Source organism: Pavona decussata, unplaced genomic scaffold (genome assembly GCF_977016875.1).
Source record: "Pavona decussata unplaced genomic scaffold, jaPavDecu1.1 SCAFFOLD_53, whole genome shotgun sequence".
NCBI lineage: Eukaryota > Metazoa > Cnidaria > Anthozoa > Scleractinia > Agariciidae > Pavona > Pavona decussata.
In genome coordinates this window covers 5235823-5255471 of record NW_028145475.1, presented here as the reverse complement: position 1 = coordinate 5255471, position 19649 = coordinate 5235823, and the positions used below count along the sequence as shown (strand labels likewise).

General features: G+C 37.5%; 1 long non-coding RNA gene across 2 annotated transcripts; it reads right to left on the bottom strand.

The window, feature by feature from the left end:
* Window positions 1–1249: 1249 nt before the first annotated feature.
* Window positions 1250–19615, bottom strand: LOC146480688 (uncharacterized). 2 transcript variants are annotated; one of them, XR_014864747.1, is made up of 4 exons: window positions 19530–19615; window positions 16205–16506; window positions 5812–5865; window positions 1250–3487 (listed from the first exon to the last, which is right to left on the bottom strand). It is a non-coding gene; the product is annotated as an uncharacterized LOC146480688 (long non-coding RNA). The 2 variants fall into 2 exon arrangements; XR_014864748.1 differs by lacking the exon at window positions 5812–5865.
* Between the last annotated feature and the right edge of the window lie 34 nt (window positions 19616–19649).

Here is a 19649-nt window from a genome sequence, read left to right as displayed (position 1 = left end):
TTTTCATTTTAGACATGTCAAACAATAATTTCAGATCAACAGTTGCTTGCTTTATGATTGACACTTTAATGCCTTGTTAATACTGTTATTGCATGTTGTTGTCTGGGAACAACATTCTGTAGTGACGTCATGGTGATGTCATACGTACACAAAAGTTGTGAAATTTTACTTTGCTTAACCTAACTAGTTTATACTAAAGGAAAAATATTTTTTATAATGAGCCCCAAAATTGCAGATTTGTGATACCTTTATTTCTATTTCTAATCAATCAATGATATTTAATACGTGCATGATTTCTCGAAAACCATAGAAACCATGGCCGATTTTCCAAAACATAAGTGGGCGGCTAGCAACAAGGTCTGTTTAACAATTGATGGATTTCTCTTGTATGATTTATAGAAACCCCCAAAGGAGCAAAATTTTTCTTTAATTTATTTCTTATGTTTACTGTTCCAAATTCATTCCCTGTATGTACTTGACTAACAACCAAGTTTATTGATCAATAATATTTAACCAGCCTGGCGACGGGGTGTTTTGTTTATCAATAGCGGAGTTTGCTACATGTCGCATGATTTAGCGAAGCCCACCAAGGAACATTTTTTTCTAACACAAAGCGGCTTTGGAGATGTTTATTACTAGATTTGTTCTCGGGGAAAGAAGCTTTTTTCCCAAAGATTCGTTATGCTGATTAACCTTTTATGTTATAAATTTATCCGTTTTGCGAGTAGCAATTACCCTCAAGTTTGTCGCTCGATTGACACTTACATTGTTTATCGATAACTGTTAACCCTTTCACTGCTACAAGGACGTACTGAGTACGTCCTGTATCAGATTACTCATATGCTATGAGGACGTACTCAGTACGTCCTAAATTACAGTCCTTGTATGAATAATACCGCACATAGCAAAACAATCAAACCGCATATAAATAAACTTATGAGGGCCTTGTGAAGACTTGTACATTTGGTGACAGATACATCACCAAAAAACCTACAAGATTTGTTTTTCTTGTCAACTGCGAATTATCTGCCATCTTGGATTTCCACGTGTAGTTTTTGGGTGAATTTTGTGATTACTTCATCCTTTTTTCGTTTGAAACTTACAAGCAATGAGTGGATACACAGCTGACAATGTTCTAGAGAGGCTTTGGAACGATTCTTCCCATGAGGAAGACATTTTTGGCAATGAATTTGACTGCGTAAGTGATGAAGATTATCGCGACGAGTCTGTTCCGCACAGGGGTGAAAAAATGGCTTGCAGCAAAAGGGTTAAAGCCACAACCCATTATTCAAAAGTAAGTGGCTGTTAGGTTTTTCAAGACAGACAGACATTCACGTCTCCTCCTGCATGCAAGCATGTAAATCACATGCAAGTTTCTGTATATTTGTTTCACACCAACCTACTACACGAATAATCTATAGTGCACATACAACAGAGTCTGCGATAGTCAAACTGGTCATCACCAACTCTATAAAGTGTATGTGTTTATTTTGGGTTTATTTTTTCTAAATCCCTGAGAGAATAAAGATATATATAAAACAAACACAGTATTTACAACCTCTTCTACACGAAGACGCTATTTTAAGGTCCTGCAGATTTATTAGCCATTAGCTCCGATAACCCAGTATGCCACTTTCGAATAAATACACAATGACAGATTGATCAACAAGTTCACTAGTCTCCTTCGCAGGCATTGTTCGCTTACATCGTTGAATCACCTTGAAAGGACCTAGAGGTCTAAATCACAAAGTACAGTGTATATACAAACACAAAGTCCTCAATCAGTCATTAAATCACTTAACAAAGCAAGCTCAATTTTGTTTGTGACCTGGTTCAAAATCAATAAGCTTGAAACCAAACTCCATAAATTCAGCTTGCTGCGTGACAAGGGTATCATGTTGTATCAACAACACTGACACTCAACTTGATAATCTCGCAAAAAAGTCAAGCCTTAGTACATGTATTTACAGTTTTTCGCCCTCTCACGAGAGGAGTGTCTTGCAAGAGGGTGGTAACTTACTTTTGAGAGGTACATGTACTGTAGACATTTTAGCCTATGGCTGATTGCTAAATGTTCTTTCAACACAAAACATCAATAAATAGTTCTTACCAGTTAAGGTATTCCTGGAGGCTAAATCGAATCTTTCCGATCATGACCTTTTTTTAACATATGCGAGATTACTTAAAATGGGACATGTACACCAAATTTCAGAGATCAGGACTGAAGCGTTCGCGAGTAATAAGCGAGAGAAGTATGGTTTCTACGGGGTCTTTCGCGGGGAAAACACAGACTGCCTACTGCGAAAATCCTTGCGTCTTCTTCATGTACAATTCCCCAAAGAGTATGATGTTGACAGATCTGTCAATAGTGCTCTCTTTTACGTGAAAGATGAGACTGTTCTGGAGTTCTCTCAGTTCTATATGGATGAAATAAAGTTATTGTCTTCACTAAAGACATTATCTTTCACGACTCACTCACTGGTGAGCGATATAGGAAATGAAAGCAGGGATGCTCTTGACGCGGAATTTCCTCAAAACCGGTAATTTGAACTTCTCAGCATTACTTCTTTTGAGCTATTGCGTGATTAATATTGTTTGTAGTAATACCGCAATTCACTTCTTAGCGCGATTATTTTACGAAGAAATGCTTCTGTTCACCTCTTATAGCCAACTACCTAACAGCACACGCTATTCCAATCCATTATCTTTTCTTCAAGACGATATGGCGTAGATGTTTGAAACTTGGCAGTTTTAAACTGCATGAGAAAAGGAAACTTTACACCGCAGTGTGCAGCAGAGAGTGCATTAGACCGCGAGCGAGTGGACCTTACTTTCCATGAAGGTAAACTTTGTGAAATTTCGCTCTTAAAACAGTTCAAAACAAAACTACAATGCGCACTGCGGTGAAAAGATGTGTTTTTGTGTATTTTAAACGTGTCCCAAATTTTAAATGAAAATAATAAATTCCCGTTTGCATTTGATTGATTTCAGAAAAATTTCTTATGAATGACAGCACCTTTAAATTCTTAAAATTCCAGACATACCATTAAATATTTCTTGTAAAAACTAATTTGTTTGGAATCCATATGAATTGATGAATTAGTGGTAATAAAATGACGTCTATATCTTAAATATTGGCTTAGAAACAATGCTTTTAATTAGTGTCTAAAATCGAGCAAATTAGCCTCCAGTAATACCTTAAATAAGTGACTTGATGATCTTTTGAGTCAGTACCAGCTTCATTATGAGCCAAACATGAGTACTTGCCTTCCCAGTTTATTGCAAGTTCTTCAGATGGAAATGACGACGATTCTTATACTCCAACAAAAGAAGTGGATGATGATTCATACTCTCCATTCATGAGGATGATGATGATACAGTGACATGCTGATGCTGATGGGAGGGGTCCCTTCAGCTGAGCACCCTACATGATGGTCTGGTACTATCTGCATCACTGGGAATGCCAGACTTGTTATTCTTGGATTATCTGCAAAAATTATTAGAAAATAAAGGCAAGTTCTGAAAAAAAAACTTTTCAGAAAGATACTTTGTTCTTTTAGTAATTTTTCCTTGTTGATCACTCCTTTTTAAAGTGCGTGCATGCACAATGAACAAGTTATTGAATGTGGGGGAAATGTCACTCGCTTGATCTGTCATAAACTTTCATGCATGCGCAATGAACGAGTTATTGTAATGTCGTAAACTTTCAAATGTGGCAGTTCTCTCAAAGCTCACTTTTTTGGATTTTGAAATTAAAAGAAATAGCCTAAAGAACACAAGTTCGAGTTTGAGTTTTTGGAGTTCAACAACCAACCAAACACAATGGGAACAATGTTTTATACCTTTCAGGTCACAATTTATTACCGCATGGCATACCCGAATTCTTAGTTGTAGAGTGTAGTTTGATGCAAGTACTGCTTTGCAGTTACCACTATTCACTTCTGCATTTATGAGTTACTTCACAGGAACCTTTGATTTACTCGAGAATTGTGCATGCATAGTGAACAAGTTATAACAGTTTGGGGAAAAATTCACTCACTCGGTTACTCATGGTGCTGTAAAATTTTACATAAACTTTATAACTGGATTAATCAAAATAATAATCATGTATTAGTCTACATATTGTGTCTTCACCATCAGCTGCAATTATAGGACAAAAGACAAGGATGAAAAATCAACACAACAAAAAAATCGTTCTAGAAAAAGAAGAAAGTAGAGGTGTTGTCTGCTAAATCCTTGCATTTACTAAAATTAAGGCACAACTTTCCTTTTCAGGACAGATATTTTCCAAAAATTTGACTTTGGCTGATGATAGAATAAAAGGATAAGTGCTAACTTAAGCTGAAAACATTTTGAATGCATTTTACTGAATGAAATTGGTAGACAGTTCCACCAGGCACCAATTGCTAGCTATAGTCAACATCTCATGACGCCACTTTTGCAGCCATTATCCAAACCCTCTCACTCCTCCAGCAGTAACAACCACAATCCTCTACGAAAATATCTGTTTAAGAGCTATAGTAAGGCGCTGTAGCAGGTATCAGGCAACCTGATTCTTGGCTTAGGTTGCCCAACATTATGGATTGGGTCAACTTGGAAACAATTTTAATTTTGAGCACTGATTTATCAATACTAGTTTATCTCACAATAATATTTATCAAAACAAAATCAACAAAGGATATAATCTTGAAAAATAATCACTTGTATACCCTATTTTGAAGAAATTCAAAGGAATAGCATAAATTGTATCCTTCACATTAGTACATGTGCATTCCATCCAACTACCCCGGTGTTTAAAGGGACACAGTTCACAGTTATGACCTTTGATCATTTCCTGTATACCTTCAGCTGTCAAAATTTTATTGTCTACTTTCAAATGAAGCACATCGCCACATGAGGGTCACTAGAGTTATTGTACAAACGGTGGCAAAATGAAACTGAAGTATACTTTCAAGGTTGTATCACTGTTAGTAAGTAATCTTAAGTTTATTTTGTCGGTGAAGATGTTAAAATAAAATTTGTAACACCTAATTGTCATAATCAAGCGTGATATTTTTAGGGAAAGCAAGGTACACTGTACCAATGTACATGTTCGGAATGATCCCAGACTACTAAATACACTCTAAGATGAAAAAAATACGAGAAAATTAAAATGTTCAAAGATCTCATACCCTTCAAAACGATAAATCCTCAAAGAAAGCTTACATAAAGATGATCTGGGTCTCTTCTCGGGCGATCAAATGTGTGACATTACGACCAAACATATGCCGGTTTACAAAACACGATTTCAAAGCGCGCTGCCCCAATTTTCCGGCTAAAAAATGACCCCACTACTACTTCAAGCCAAATCCGTCGATGTTCACATTGCCAGACATGTGCGTATCTTCCGAATCCTGTTTTCAACCCTGGTGATTTCAACATCTACCAAACTGTCCATGAAAAAGCTTTCACGAAGTAGATTGTTACCAAAAAAACAACGGACATCAATAACGCTAGACTTTCTCAAATTCCGTTTTCGTGGGACTTCGTCGGCGGTTCGTCGGTCACTCTTTGACGACTTGAGGCAAGTCTACAACAACGCTAGAATTATGACCGCAAAAATGACTATAATTGTTACATTTTTCGTTAATTCTTTCCATATAAATTACAACAACCCCATAAAACGTTTTTCAAGGCTTAAATAGGGAAGGACCTACCGCAGTAGCCTCGAATTTTTAGCAAATCCACGAAGCACATGCATGCGCGTGATCGATCTAAATCATACATTTCTTCAGGCCAGTCTTTCATAAAATCATCAGTATCAAAGCTTACCTTTTCCGAAAGATTAGTCGTCCACATTTTGTTGCTTGAAGCCATCATTTTAAGCTTAAAAGATGTAAACATTCCGATGAAATGTACGCTTGAAATGAACTTGCAATCGACTAATTCCCGCTAAAAATCAATCTCGTACCCAGAGTCCTCAGGCTTTTTGGTCAGCGGGGCGGCGCCAGGAGAGACTCTGGGATAATGGAATTTCTTATCCCAGAAAACGTGGGATTCCGGTCTTTGTGCGCATGCTTAAGATTAAAGCGGAAGTCAAATGCCCCAAAATGGCAGCTGCGTTACTGTTATTGGGCCTGAAGGTTTTATCGGGCCTTGAAAGTGTTCGAGAAAGCCAAAATTGATTCTACACGCGATCAAAAGGAACTGGATTTTTTAACGTAAGAGCGGATCAAAGCAACTGGATTTTTTTTCATGTAAGAGTGAGCGAAAGGTGGACTTAATTCGACGTTGCCACAACAGACAAGTAACATATTTCTTTATTATTGTTTATACTTACAAATAAAAAGGAACCATCACGTCTCCTCTCACAGAACTGAGCAGCTGACTGTATATTAAATTTATGTTCAAATTACCTTCTCCCTTTCCCTTAACAGTTTATTTCCAAATGGGATTCAATGAACACATACATGTTACCATTTGAAAATAATTTAAATCACCCCTTAATATAAGTTATATTTACTGTTGTAAATTAAGTTTTTTTTCGTCTCAAAATTTTTTAATTTTATTGGACTAAATTGCGTGCACGCTTTTCTTAAAGTGCCGAATTTAAGAATGTCATATGTGTTCGAATGCAAGCTTAAGTACAATTTCAACATCAGCATATTTAATACGTACATGCCATGAATTCAAGAGCAGCTGTGAATTTTTTTTTTCTGAATAAACATTCCCTTTGCCTAGCTTTTGGCAAAACTGATAGAGAGTGCTCACATCTTGCATGCTTCTAGTGCTGTAGAGTTGCTCCCAGGTATACTAATAATGTATCTAGAAATAAAATGAAGTAGTATAACAGAGATTGGATAATTGTGCCAACAGGCTTTGAAAATAAGCTAAGGATAGTGAGTTGTGTTGAGGTTTAATTTGTTAGCTATTCTGCCTAACCACAGAGTAATAATTATATATGAGAACTGTATGGAGCGTGGTAATCATGCCACCTCTCATGATTCGGTAAATTGCATTATAATGTGATTGTTGAGAGACTGTTGATATCCTCACTATGGTACTTCATTTAGTCAGCCAATTTCTATACCATGTATATAATCTCCTTAGTCTGTTCTTGTATACATGCAATCAAGGTAAAATAATTTAAAACTATCTTATGTGAGTTCTCTAATAAATTTGGGTGCAGTGTAGGAAGTACAGAGAAGGGGTCAATAGATTGGGGAAATTGGGTTTATATTAAATTGACATAAATTTTGGTGGGGCCTGACTTCATCTGGTTGTGGAGTGTACACTTTAACTAAGAGCTGAGTCAGATAGCTCAGATACTGACACATTACCTAATGTATTCTGATTGATTAGGGCACATTACTGGTAAATTGATAATTTCTGAATGATTTGCCATTTCTTTTGAGTCGGCTCGATGGTGATGTGATCATTAGGTATCACACATTTACTTGACTTCAGGCAAGGGAAGTATTATACTCAACCAACACTCTGCAGCTGAATAGTATAATATAATCTCTTCTCTGATCTTGCAGCTCTTGCTTTGACGACAGATAATTACTATTGTCAAACTTCCCAATATCCTGAATGATTGGCACAGTGTTGTGAGACCTTTGCTGAAGTCTGTGTAAATTATACAGCGCTTGTGGGAATTTGTGGTCCCTTGACAATAAATTATGTTAGCTAAGAACTAAAACTGAAAATTGTCAAACGTGACTCTTAGTTCAAGCCTTTCCTGGCCTCTGATTGTCTATTAGGCCACAATCTAAGTCATCCAGCATATTGCATAATGTTTGTGGGACTGGACCAAGCCTAGTGAGCTGCATTGATCAAAGGTCTAGAACAATAGAAATACACATTCAAAATAATAATTCAAAATCATATAAATTTGTCATACCATCAGTTACAAAACTGTATCTAAAGATGTTTCAAATTTCTTTTAAGCTTGTTAACAGAATAAACAATAATGCTAGTGATGTTTCTTTAACCCATAAAATATAATGAATAGTAATTTATTAATTTTTTTTTTTTTTGGGGGGGGTCTAACAAGCATTGACTGTAAAACTTTATGTTTCATCTATAATCACTCTATAATTAACAGTTTTGTTAACAAATTATACTTAAAAATTCTATATACTTGATGAGATAATGGTTACACATAATTTTATTAGTTACCCCCAACAGGGAAGGGGAAGGGAGTAAAGGACCCATTGGAATCCTTGGAATGTTCAACATATATATTTTATAGACTTGTCATACTTTAGTAAATATTGAATGTAGTTTTTTTTGCAAGCTTGTATTGCAGTGTCTGAAAGTTTTTTCTTTTGTTTGGTTATCAGTGCAAAATAACAATAAACGATATGATTCACTAAGAAGTATAATTTCTATGCTAAAACCTGCTGGCTACCACAAATTTCTTGCTAATATTTACTAGCAATAATAATTACATGAATGAATATTACATGAAGAAATGATAGAAGGGGTTGTTTTCACCAAATTATTCAGTAAAATCCATCTACTGCCAAAATAATTATGTTAGTAAATTTGCCAATTACAAGTGGAGTGTTTGATAAGGATATAATTATGATGAAAGTGGTCACTTTCTGCACAAGGCTGTGCAAGCATTATCTACAGGTCATATGCCACACAAACTTGGGGTACTTGGCTTCCATGTTTATGTACAACAGGTACACTTGCAGTAGAATGAAATCGAACAGGGGCCTTCTCCTGTATCTCCTCAATAATAGCGTCCAATTAATTGAACCCTTCAAGGGAAAACTTGGTGTTCTTCCTTATAACATATAGCACAGAAAGTCACACCACCGCTCATCTATTTTTTTTAACAACAAATGGTACTTTAGACATGATTTCACACTTTGCAACAGCACAATTGCTTTGGCCTCTCAACAGGAATGTTTGTCTGCAAGGGAACCCACAGTTTTCTTGTCTCATACTTTGTCAATGGAGTATTTGCATGTTTTTTCAGATGAAGGGAAAAATAATATTTTAAAAAGGTTGGATTATTTTTACTTACATATATATTAATGTACAGCACATTAACAGAGTACAGTTAAACTATCATTACCTTCATCTTTATTTTAAACTCAGCTAGTGTACATTATTTGTTGAGTTATATAAAAACTCCAAGCAATATATTATGTTGTAACTTTTGTATATTTTAAGATTGAGAAAGCTTAATATTCATAAGCCTCATATTGATTTCTTTTATTGAGTCTCCACTCCACTACTTGAGTTTTTTTCTTTTCATCGTTTGTCTGTGTACATGTGGGAAATAAATAAATGCAAAGATTTTAAGGTACTTCTGCATTTCGAAGTCCAGCTTCAGGCTTCAGTATTATCTACACCTGTTTTTTGACTTGTCAAGTTGGGTGGCTCTTCACTGTCACAGTGTGTTGACTTTCTTGCAGAGAAGATGGTAGTAAGTAATGAACAACAAGTCTTTATTCTCAACTGCCCCTATACTGTAAAAGTAATCTTTAAATCTGTATGTACTATTACATTTGAGATTAAACTTTCATCTGAAGGTAACCTAACACCACGGCCCTTTACACTTTTTAGGACGTAATTGTTCTTATTTTGCATGGAACATGGAACAGTTAGAACAAAATCTGCCAAAATTCTCAACACACCATTACCTCCGCCTCAAAGGGGCAATTTTTTCTGAATTATTTTTTCTTTGGCAAGCTGGCCATGGGCCGTGACTGACAAAAGTGAAACCTTTGCTCTCGTGTGCGGTGTTTGATCATCGTAGAGATGTCTTTGGCGTTTCCCTTGTGGCAAAACCGAACGGGAATTAATCGAAACGGCAACCTGAGATGGACTCCACTCCACACCAGATCAGTCATCTCCAAATTTTTATCCACGACAAGGTTTATAGATGTTGAAGAACTTCTCTATTTTTCCATGATAACCTTCACTAGTAAGTACTGTAAGTAACATGTTCGAAATATTTAGTACGTTGACGACACCAATGTCCTCTCTAATACGTTTAATGTTTCCATACTTGCGAACGGCTTCACCAATTCGTTCTCCTACCGCTTTTCTCCCAAACTGACTGATATAATGATATTTTCCGAAAATAATTTTTTGCAGCAGCAACGGTAATCAGTTTAAACTGCTCGCATTTGGCCGTGTCATTTTACCGTCGTATGACAGTAGTGGCAAACTTACTACGATAAAACGGCTAATGTTTAGTCGGCTCGAAATTGTTTCACTGACATAATTCAAAACCCGTCTTTGAATTGGAGTCCTTCTTATTTTAGGTATGAAAAAAATAACATAAAATAACCGTGACACACACATAAAAATTACAAAACAGCGAGTTTGACATTTCAAATCTCCCTCCAAAACAAGGAAGTTGGTTGGGGGGTTTCCGGTTTGGTTAACTTCCGCAAATGACCAACGGACTTCCTGTCGGTCTTCCATTGTTATGCAGACAACCAATCGAAAAAATTAAATTTTTCCATTATCCCAGAGTCTCTCCTGGCGCCGCCCCGCTGACCAAAAAGCCTGAGGACTCTGGGTACGAGATTGGCTAAAAATCCGCTCCAAAGAATCGTTCGAGCCTGCAATAGCAAGGCTGCTGACCAGAATGCTTGTCTGCCCAGTCCCAAAGTTTGAAATCCAAATGAAAAATTAACACAACCCCCCAACCTCATTCCAATGAGGGAAAAATGGCGCGTTTTGCTTCGCACGCAAATCCATCATTGATTTTTTTTTTTGCAGGGGGGGGGGGGGGGTAAATTTGTTTTTTACTCTGTCCAAGATTGTAGTATTGGGCATGATTGATGAAAGTAGCAAGGAACCATTCAATGAAAGCTATGGGACTGTGAACAAACTTACTATTTGCAAAATTTTGAAAGTATCACTTTTATTGTAAAAATGAATTGATGAAATATGTCAGTAGTATGTGCGTGAATTAATACAGAATCACAGGGAAACATGCTATTACAGACGAGCAAGACAAAAGGATACCTTACAGACCTTAAATTTCATTTTTGTTTTGCCCAGAATTTGTGATATGTTGCACCAATCTTGATATGGCTTTCCATCAAAGGACAAATTATATTCACTATAAGCCATTATTAGTATACCTACCGACTCTCACGCATTATGCGTGAGTCTCACGCCTGCGGACTAAAGACAGCGATCTTACGCATCAAGGACAATTTCTCACACCTGACTCACAAATCCAGGCCAGTTGTTCTAAAAAACTTCATTTCATTTCAGATTTGTTATGTATTATTTCTTTGCTCTTTATAACAATCACAAAAGCTTTCAAATGTCTACAATCCGATCGAATCGTAAGTGTTCAAAGGTCGTCGAAATATCTTCCGACATTCTCGGCAACGTTCGGAAGTCTTCGGAAAATCGTCGGAAATCTTCGGAAGTGGTTCGGACGTTTTCAGAGATCCAGCTTATGACGAGGCGAAAATCTTACGCGTTTGACTCAGAAAAAGTTGGCAGGTATACATTAGTCTAAGAAATCAGTTTACCTTATGTAGCACAAACTTGCACAGAAGAGATTTCTGGTATACCAGTGATTAATGGAAGATTTCCACATGGCCCCATACATTAATTGCGTATATACATAATTTGCAACTCATTAGCTCCATAAATTTCACAATTGGCATTTCTGGATGAGGGTTAGTATGACAGTGCCACATGTATGAATATGGACCGGCAGGCTGTACAGAAATGTTTCTGTGATTCCAAGCAGACAAAAAACTACAAGGCGATTAAAAAAATTACATCTCAACTCCATTCTTGATGGTGTTATTGCAAAAACCAGCATTTTAGTGAACACTGGATTTCAACCTTTTAAGTTTTAAGCTGGCTAGTTCCAAACACTTTTAAATGAAGCATATTTTACAATGTAGGTTCTTCTTAAAGTGCCCCTGGGACGAAAATTTCATTTTCCATCTTTTTGCATTTTCGTGTAGAATATGACCTTCTTACTCATGTTACCAAATTTCAATCCTTTACGGCGATTGGAAGTATTTTTTTTAGCCTTTTATTCGAGATTTCACGGCCGCCATTACTTGGCCTTGTTCCGGAAGTTAACAAGGCCACTTGCTGCAAATTACAGGAAGTGACGTCATTGGCTCAACACGAAAAATTCCACATGGCTAATTTTCATATGGATTCTACTTCATAAACTGTATTCTGCTGTTATTTAGTTCACAACAGCAGAATACAGTTTATGAAGTAGAATCCATATGAAAATTAGCCATGTGGAATTTTTCGTGTTGAGCCAATGACGTCACTTCCTGTAGATTGCAGCAAGCGGCCTTGTTAACTGTTAACTTCTGGAACAAGGCCAAGTAATGGCGGCCGTAAAATCTGGAAATTATAAAAGGCTAAAAAAAAATTACTTCCAATCGCCGTAAAGGATTGAAATTTGGTAACATGAGTAAGAAGGTCATATTCTACACGAAAATGCAAAAAGATGGAAAATGAGAATTTTCGTCCCATGGGCACTTTAACAGTATAACATCTAAGTCCACCCAAAGTGTCTGAGATTATCAAAAATTAGAAAATAACTATCAACGGTTTAACTGACTTTATAATACTATCATATAAGATATAATTATATAGATACAGTTATATAATTATTGTACTGCAGGTAATAATTAACAGAGGCTACATGAAGCAGTGACTCAGTCACCAGCAGATAGAGAGCAGAAAACCTACATTTTCATGCATGTGTTAATCATTATTTCATTGAATTGCTTCAATGATAAATTGAAAAGGTGCATGGAAAAAAGCTCTAAGTGACACCTGATAGACTGCTAGATTCTCCTAACAATTTTCTACCTTCTATGAACAAAGGAGAATTTTACATGAGATCAAGAATCACTTAGGGCTTTATTCCATGCACCCCTTCAATTGCTAAGCTGATAAAATTACTGTATTTATTCTAATAAGCCCCCACCCTGAAAGCCCAGCAAAGTTAATTATAGGCACCCACTCTCAAATGAAAGCCCAAAAACTTAAATAAGTGCCCACCCCACCCCCTTTCAACAAAAAACATTTCTAGCCCAGTGTGAAGAGGAGCATCAGTTGTGTCCCAAAATTGGTTATGGTAGTCAATAAACTTTTATATTGTTTATGGCTTGTTCATGTTAATTTTTGTACTTTGTTTTGTCTAGTTGAAACAAATAAACTTGGTATCCCTTGCTTTGTTGTTCTCTAAAAATGTTCTTACTTGCTGAAAATGTTGGGAAAATAATTAGTGCCCACCCTCAAATAAGCGCCTACCCTCATGGGCCCAAAATTAAATAAGTGCACAGGGCAGTTAATCGAATAAATACAGTACCATAATTAAAATATTATCCAATCCCCATAAGTGATAAACAAATGTGGAATGTTTCATCATGTTTTCCAGTTCATGAAAAAATATATTTATTTACCAACAGATGTCCCATCACAGTAAAACACCACCACAATGAACTGACTCAATTGCTGGATTTTTAATCTTCGGGAATAATAAAACCAAGCCATGTCGGATCACAAAATGTATGCCACTAGACTTAAAAATTGAAATAAGGAGTTTGACAGGTCTAAAGTAACAAGAGAGACACTAAATATGTACAAACAAAATGGAGTTTTGCTGTTCTCAAGCAAAAACCAAACCCTGTAAACATTTTGAATCATCTAAGGGGGATTCTTACTGGTTCTAGGGGTGACAAATGGCCAGTAAATAATATTATTTGAGATTTTGCAGCAACCAAGAATAGCAATCCTCACACTCTCTTAGCCTTTCACATGAAATAGAGACTCTGTGACTGTTTCACCAAAAACAAAAAAAAAAGAAATTAATTTTATAAGACCATTGGACACCCCAATTCTGTTTGTTTGGGTGTATCAGTTCAGGTACCAAATCCCTTTACAAGCTTGAAAAATTACAATTCAGTTACCAACCTAGAAATGCAAAGTTTTGTAATGTTACGGAACTGAAAACCAATATTGTCATAGACCTAAACTCTCACAAACAGGTCCCCCTTTAGAACATGAACAAAGAAGCAAACAACCATGCAAAGTTACATTCTGTTGGGTATTTTATTTAAATAAATGAATAAACGAACCTTTCACAGTCTCACACTGTGTAACAAGACTTTCGACACACACCTCGCATTAAAAGAAAAATGTTGTCCCATGAGGGAATCAATCTCACATTTCCCTAGATCCTAGTCAGGCGCAATGACACACTTCACTTAAAAAGAAAAATGCTGTCCCTATAAACAAGAAGCAATCCCACATTTCCCTGGATCCTAGTCAGATGTGATGACACACCTCACACAAAAAGAAAAATGTTGTTCCAGGCGGGAATCAATACCACATTTCTCTGGATCCTAGTCAGGGCATGATGACACACCTCACATGAAAAGAAAATCATTGTCCCAATGGGAATCAAACCCATATTTCCCTGTTACTACTCTTCTTAGTCAGGAGTGATGACCACAACACAATTAAAGCAACCATGCTGGTAGCATCACTTTGCAAAGTCAGCTATTTTAAGAACCACCCGTAGGCCATTCCATGGGACCTTTTCATTTTGGGGTACACAAAGTGTTTCATGGCTTCTAAATCCCAAAATGGAATTAGTGTTAGCCTGTGAAATGTTCATTTATACATTTATTTGTAGTAGGGCTTTCCTGGCTTTGAAATACTTCATCTGATGTTATTTTATTTATAGTCATGCAAGACATGCAAGTTTCAAAATAGTGAACTACTGCTTTATCAAATAGATGGATGGCATTAGTCATATCACATCTGCATATGTGAATTGTATAATGAGCAGGTTATTTGGTTATACAAGAAAAATAAATAAGAAAATCAGTTGCAGAAATGATCTCTGCAAATATGTTGATTATGTTTTCCTGCATGAGTCATACAAATTCAAAACAACTGGTAGTTAGAAAAATAGATGTCATGAAATGGTAAACAAACTATTTGAATAACTTTGCATAATTATTTTTTAAAGAAAGACAGTGAGATTGAGAAGACACCAAGGAAGCATTTAGACTAGTACAGGTGGATTCCATTACCAACTTATTCGCTGGTGTGAAATAATGCATTCCATGATTATTCAATATGATGCAACAATATGCAATCCCAAAATACAAGCTTTAGCTTATAAGCCAACACTCTCCCCATGCCACTTTGAAAATTAAAAATAGTGATTGACAAGCTTGTTTATAGTTGTGTCATTTCATTTCTTTAGCTTCATTCAAAAAGCAGTGCTCAGTGTAAGCACAGGCAGTAGAGAATAAATAGGGACATCATTTTGAGTCTTAAGTCCCTCCAAAGCCATTATTTTGTATTTGCCCGAAGAGAAGCCACTAGTCATGCAAAGAAATTCCAGCGATTGAGAATGTTTCTTGCCACCTCGGCAAGAAATGTAGTGAGTTGACCCAACTGTCAGACATGTTTGAATTGAGTAATGGCAACAAAATAAACTTGGAAACAGGCCGTGAACAGTCTCCCAAGTGGAGTTTAGGGTGAGAGAAAAATTAAACTCGGTCTGCCGCCCCCAGACCATGTTCGGCTCCGCACCACTCTCCATTCTCTTCACACTATGCCCCACTTTGGAAGCCTGTTCACAGGCTAACCTGGAAATTACACTTGAATTAATCGAACTTCCCATTAGAATTACAACTAAAAATTGTATGTGGATAGTCCTTGGTACCTATGCTTTTTAAAATGAACTACATCTTTGAATTAATCTCTCAAGACAGGACCACTAAAAAACCAATAACAGAGTGCCTTGGATTCAGAAAATCTTCATGTACAGTGTATAAAACAAAGAACCACTGATGGATTTCACCGAAATTAAATGAACTCATCATAGTAATCTGCTCTTGAAGGGTATGTAAGGGAGATAAATACCATCCAGTTAGAGTGGCTCAAAGCTTGTCCAATAGCTTACCTAACTGCCCCTGTTTGTTCAAAGATCAGATAACATTATCCAGTGGATAAATCACTGTCCATCAGAGCAAATGTACTCCAACTAATGCAGTTGCCAATATTTCCACACAACCTTATATTTCATTTGATATAAACTTTGTTTTATTCAAGATATATTGGGCTATATGGAAAATATCCCAGACAGTTTATAACTATGTTTACTTATCAAGCAGACAAAGTTATCTGCTCTTTTAACTAGTTCATTGACTAGAATATTATGAAAGCTCACCTTAATGGATGCAAAGACACCTGTGAAGTTGCTTGATAAATTAGAGCGTGTTAACTCCACAAACATGATGTAGCCCCTTGTCTGTAACATGAAAGGTAGTCCAGTCCCAGAAAATTTAATCAGTAGGGTAGCAAGTTGTGCTCCTTCCATTGAACAATTCAATGCTGTCAGCACCACAAAATTCAAAGAGGGTAAATGTCAATTTCATGTTGTGGCAAAGTGGTGCTGTGATAATCCAACTGCATGAGTGCAGGGTATTCCAGATGTATAGTTGCCACTGATGAGCTCACGGAAACCATTTACTGCAGAAATGAAAGGTGCAGATTTAAATATTAGAGAACTTTAAGCACAGATCTTTTTGAGTCACGGACAGCAACCAGAAATTTAATTTTTCCCTATTTGGAGGGTTTTCGTCAAGCCACAGTCATCAACAAGAGCTTTTCCTGTCCGTGGTAAGGAGCAAAACCACATAAAAAAAGGAAACATTCGACTTCCCGCTCACGAACATCTGTGCTTAAGCTAATTAATACCCCAAAAGTGTAGTGGTAAAGCACATGGACAGGTAAATTATCCAAAGTTTAAATCAAGACAGGGTATTGGTGCATGGCGAAAAAAAGAAAACATTGGGAGATTTGGGCAGAAAATGGGAGTGCGAGAAAAGGAGAAGGATCATGTATCTTAGAGGGTGCCTTGATCAACGTATCAACCAATGTATTGGTCTGTATGTCGGTCGTTACTCAATCGATACTCAACCACCATGTGACTGATATGCCACTATGCCATCGGCCAAGAGTCAACTACCAGTTTAATGATATATACCATGCCGATATCTGTTGCCTAGAGGTAGACTCTTGCTCAACTATCAATTAATAATCATGTGCGTGCAGCATGTCGACCGTTACTCAATAGTGTTGATTGAGTAATGACTGTCATATCACTTGTTGGTCCAGGCTCAATCAAACTTAATAATGATGTACATTAGTTGTGCATTGATTGAAGGTGGCGAGTATCAGCAGGCTAGCAATCAACTCTCGCTCGACTATCTACTGATATAGGGCCGACAGTTTACTAATATGGCACTGGTAGTTGACCAATAAGCTACCAATGATATCACAGTGGATACGTCGGTGGATGCTCAACCTACATATCGGTGGGCTAACAGTCAACTCTCGGTTGATGGCCAAGCGGCATATCAGTAGCATGTTGATCGAGTAATGACCGACGTAATGACCAGGGTGCATTCCGTGTATGTCCCACACCAAAGACATCCTGCAAGCTTTGAAATTCTCAATGCCAAAGGGCCTCCAACTGTCCAGTAGATTCTAAGGGCCTGTTCACATGGAGATAAGGGAACCCAGAAAGGTGAGGTACCTTTTTGTGAGCAAGCTTTTTTTTTCCCACCCACCCATACCCAAAAAAAGCTCACCTTCACGTGCAACCCTGGGGTACTGGGGTGAGGTTTAAAATGATATTGCAGTTACATCGCCAACAGGTTCTGCTCAAAATCCTTTCCATTAAAGCTGCATGTACTGGTAACTTTGTATTCTTTACGATATTTCAGTAAAAGTTCCACCCGTTGCGGAGTCCATGCCCTGACTTTCGGGGGGGGGGGGGGGGGGAGGGTTATTTGACTTCTTAGCTGACGAATGTTTAGATCTGATGAAGCTCTCTGTTTTGTTATTATTTCCGAAAAGACTTCAGCTTAATCCAGCAGATCAGCTTGATTATCAGACTCCATGCTTAAATTGTCCCTGGCAACATCAACTTCTTCAGTAGTTTCTTCTCTAAAACTGTTTTTCTCAACGTTTTGAAGATGAAATCCGTGGAAAAGCTTACCAGGCTTGAAGTGGTGGGAAGCCATGTTGTATTGGCGGGCTTTGGGGGAAATTTTATCCAGAATTAAAAACAAATGCCCAGATGGACATCACCCCAGCTAGGCGGGTTATCCCACTTTCAGCGTTCGCATGGACAAAACTCACCCCAGCTAAGCGGGTTACCCGGCCTGGCTGACCGGGCAACCGCCTTAGTGGGGTACTCCACTTCTCATGTGAATGCAATCAAGAAAAAAAGAGAGATTGTATTGAGAGATTGGTTTCCCCACTGGGCCGAGGTATCTCACTGTCTCAGGGTCCCCCATCTCCATATGGACAGGCCATTAATCCTACCCTGGGAGATAAATCCTACATACTTTTGAACAACAACAGTTCATTTAAATGGTCAAAGTTTACAAAATACTATGTAATCTTTCCCCAGGTACTACGTTCGTCTTACGCGGCTTTACCTAAAAGACGACGATTGAAGTTGAGCGATTTGGAAACCCACGCAGAAGATCTTCGGTGTAATGCATCTATTACAGTCAACCCAGGTCACGCATGAACGATATTTTTGAAATTTGAACGGAGTTTTGAAATTTACATGTCAGTTTTGAAAATCGCCAACGAGATTTCAGTTCCCGTGTAAATTTCCCTAGCTTATTGACGGTATAAAGCTATGAACTTTTCTTTACATTGCAAAATTGAATATTTGAAGAATAACAATTGTTTTCCAAGTATTTTGAATCTTTTTTTTCAGTTAATGCCTCTTTTTCGGAATGATTTCCAGAGAAATGTCCAACATTCCATTCACATGTCGGACATTACAAAGAGAAATTCGAATGTTCATTTCATTCTTCAAAATACTGGTCATGCGTGACCAGGGTTGACTGTAATGTTTTACCCGACCTGAGGGAGGGCGGGCATCCACGGGCATTTGACTCAAGTTCTCAGCCTGTGCTCAAATACACTCATTACCACTGTATTTAAGTAGTGCCCGAACCCAGTGGTGGGGGATTTGACCACAGAGTTGTGCTCCACTGTAGGGGGCTATTGACACGACAAAAACGAAAATGTCAAATGCCCGTGGGTATGCCCGCCCTCCCCCGGGTCGGGGAAAACATAATGATAGGTGCATAACATACACAAAATGCAGCCAGCCTGGCATATAGCGACTGATACATCGGTCGAGGCACCCTATAAGATACATGGTCCAAGGAGAATGAAACATACCACGAAAAGCTCTACAACTGACACATTAAGTGATGCATTGCAATCCAGTGGAAATAGCGACAAAGGGAAATAGGCGCATACGTAATTAGTAATTACTATCAGAAGCATACATGCTTCTGTTACTATAGATTACATTTTTGAATAATAGATGTAGCTTGCTGGGCGGAGATTTTTCCAAATTCAGAGATAAAAATGTCATTATGCAGATTAAAAACCCTAGTCTTAAACTACGTGCTTACAGTTTCTCTTCAAAAGGGTTTACGCAGGAAAAAGGGACTTACCTTGTTGTAGAAAAAGTGCGAATTCTTCATGCAAACATAGAGGGTTTCTGAGATATAGCCTACAACGCAGACGCTCTTTGGGTTTGTCACGCATTCCTCCCCCACAGAGGCATAATGATC